The sequence below is a fragment of the Sapajus apella genome, unplaced genomic scaffold (assembly GCF_009761245.1).
Source record: "Sapajus apella isolate SASKATOON/1434 unplaced genomic scaffold, GSC_monkey_1.0 scaffold27, whole genome shotgun sequence".
Classification (NCBI taxonomy): Eukaryota; Metazoa; Chordata; class Mammalia; order Primates; family Cebidae; genus Sapajus; species Sapajus apella.
In genome coordinates, this window is record NW_022436967.1 from 13,404,231 (window position 1) to 13,407,211 (window position 2,981).

Genomic DNA, 2,981 nt, shown 5'->3' on the forward strand with positions numbered 1-2,981 from the left:
GAATGATCAGACCAATAGCTGCTTGGCTGTTTGTGATTGGCTGAGGCTCATTTTTTTAAAGTCAGTTACAAGAAAGGTTTCCAAGTTAAGTTTCTGTTTACTTAAATATGAGCTGCTGGTACAGATAACAACCCCAGGCTAATGGCCTCTTGATTATTTTGCTTGAACAGCATTCTGAGACCTGTAACTCAATAATAAAAAGCAATATATAGATTCTTTTGTGAAAATGAGAATGCAGAGCTCATGACCTGGAAAACTATACATTTGGCCTAGTTTCACTGATGAACCTTGCTTCACCAGATTAGACTTTAAAAAAACTTCACTAAAGTATACTGCTTACATATAGTTACTGAAAACTAAGCTATTATTTGATTTTAAGAAGATAAAATTAATCTTCATTGTATGCAGCATATACAGCTCTAATTAATAGCCGCTCACATTCTTCAATTCTAAATACATAAAGCCATAAGGAATATTTCAATACTGTGTGTTTTACCAACTCAAGTCCTCTCAAACAATGTGCTAACACAATTGAATAATGAAATACTCCACATCAGCTAGCTATTCCTACACAAAAAGTCATTCCAAAATTTAGTGGACTGAAAAATAAATATGTGATTTTGCTCACGAGTCTGCAAGTCAATTGAGCAGTTGCTCCGGTCTTGAATTCCCTAATCACCTGTGATTATGTTTCAATCACCTTGGCAGCTCTGCTTCTGGAAGCTTGCTTAATGTTGATGGTGGCGCTGTCGTTCTCCCCCATGCAAGCTTGGATTTGTTCATCTGGTAACTGAGAAGGATTTAAGAGAAGCAAGTTCTTTTGAAAGTATAACTCACTTTAAAACTTTATTGGCTTGCATTGAATCAGATTCAAGTCCATTCTAACAACCAAATTCAGTATTACTTGGTAGACGTGTCTTTTTCTTACTCACAGATTCTTCGTCCATGTCAGACTGTTACGGGACAAGAACCTGAACTTTCTTAGAAATCCTTTAATGTAGCTGAAAGCAAAACCTGGGCACACTTGATTAGATCTTGTCCTTATAACTTGTTAACGTTAGAACTCATATAGATTGAGAAGATAGAAGATGAGAAATAACTTTATTTATTTATGTTCCTTAAAATTCTCCTTGAAAACTGGAAAGTTCTTTGTCTAGATCAGTTTTCAAGCTAAGCCTGCAAGACAAATTCAGCTTACTGCCTGTTTATGTATTGGCTGTGAACTACGACTATTTTCTATATTTCTAATGATTTAAAAAAATCAAAAGAAGGATAATATTTTGTGGTGCATGCAAATTATTTTATATTCAGATGTAACGCCCATAAATAGTTTTTTGAAACACAGCTGCAGTTATTTATTTACAAGTTGTCCCTGGCTGTTTTTGCACTTAAGACAGCAAATTTAAATAGTTGAGACAGAGACAGCAAAGTCACAAAGCAAAAGATATTTACTATATGGTCTGCATATAGTGGCTGCATTTACTATCTGCATTTACTACATGAGGCTCAAAGAAGTAAACTTATACTTTCAACTTTTTGCCTGAAAATCATTTTGCCAAAGTCCGAAAGTTTATTAGAAACATGGCTATTGGTATAGTGTTGCCCATTATTTATTTTGTAACATGAGGCTCTATTTTTCCAGACTCTAATAGCAAGCTCTCACCATCTCTCCAGCTTCTACTAAATATTTCCTCACCATGTTTCCATTATCTGCTTGCTGCTTCACTCTCAAACCAGAGTCTCACATTTTAGGTCAGTGGCACTCCATTTCTATGCACCAATTCCTATGTTAGTTACCTCTTTCAGTATAAAAAATAAACACAAAACTCTGTGGCTTAAATAAATGAGCATTTATTATTGCTCCTAAGTCTGTGGGTCACCTAGACAATACCGCTTCTGCCTGTGCTTGTTCAGGTGCCTGAAATTAACTTGCAGACTGGCTGAAGGGTGGATGGGATGGTCTAGAATGACCTCTTTCACATATCTCTTAGTTGACTGGCTGTTGGCTGGGATGGCAGGAATGGCTGGTTCATGGACCTCTCATCCTCAAGCAGGGCCTTTGTACTTACCCACATGTTGATGGTAGGTTTCCAAAAAAAAAAAAAGAGTTGGAAGCATGCAATTTTTCTTGCTAGACTAGGAACTAGAACACCATAGCTTCTCCCATAGTATGTTAATGAAAGCAACTCAGACCAGACTTAATGAATGAAATCTTTTCTCTCCATGAAATAATCATAACATGTATAATACCTTTTTTTTCTTTTTTTGAGATGGAGTCTTGCTCTGTAGCCCAGTCTGGAGTGCAGTGGTGCGGTCTCAGCTCACTGCAACGTCCACCTCCTGGGTCCCACTTCAAGCAGTTTTCCTACCTCAGCATCCCAAGTAGCTGGGATTACAGGCACGAGCCACCATGCCCAGCTAATTTTTGTATTTTTTAGTAGAGATGGGGTTTCACCATGTTGACCAGTCTGATCTTGAACTCCTGGCCTCATGATCTGCTTCCCACCTTGACATCCCAAAGTGCTGAGATTACAGGATTGAGCCACTGTGCCCGGCCTATATAATACCATTTTAAGAAGCTTTTGGTATACAGAGTATACAGGGGTACAAAGCATGCAACTAGACACATATTTGTTAATAGTTTTCAATTCTGAATATGTTATGGACAAAAGAATTTAAAAAATATTTTCAGTTCCAACAATTTAATAATGATAAATTGATAATGAAATACCCCCAGTGGGTTATTAGCACTGGTGAAGATTATACTTCAGACAGAGAATTAAGGAAAGGACACACCAAATAACCAAAGAAATATAAATCCAGGTAAATGAAAGGTCATCTGTTTTTAGTACACTTTTGGAAGAAGGCGTCTTTTTAAATCCTTTCCTAAGTGATCCACCTAAAAGCTCTTCCTCTGTGTGTTGGGACCCTTCTCTCTGCTCTTAGTTCTGCTTTGGGATGTTCCTTATTTCATTTCTAGT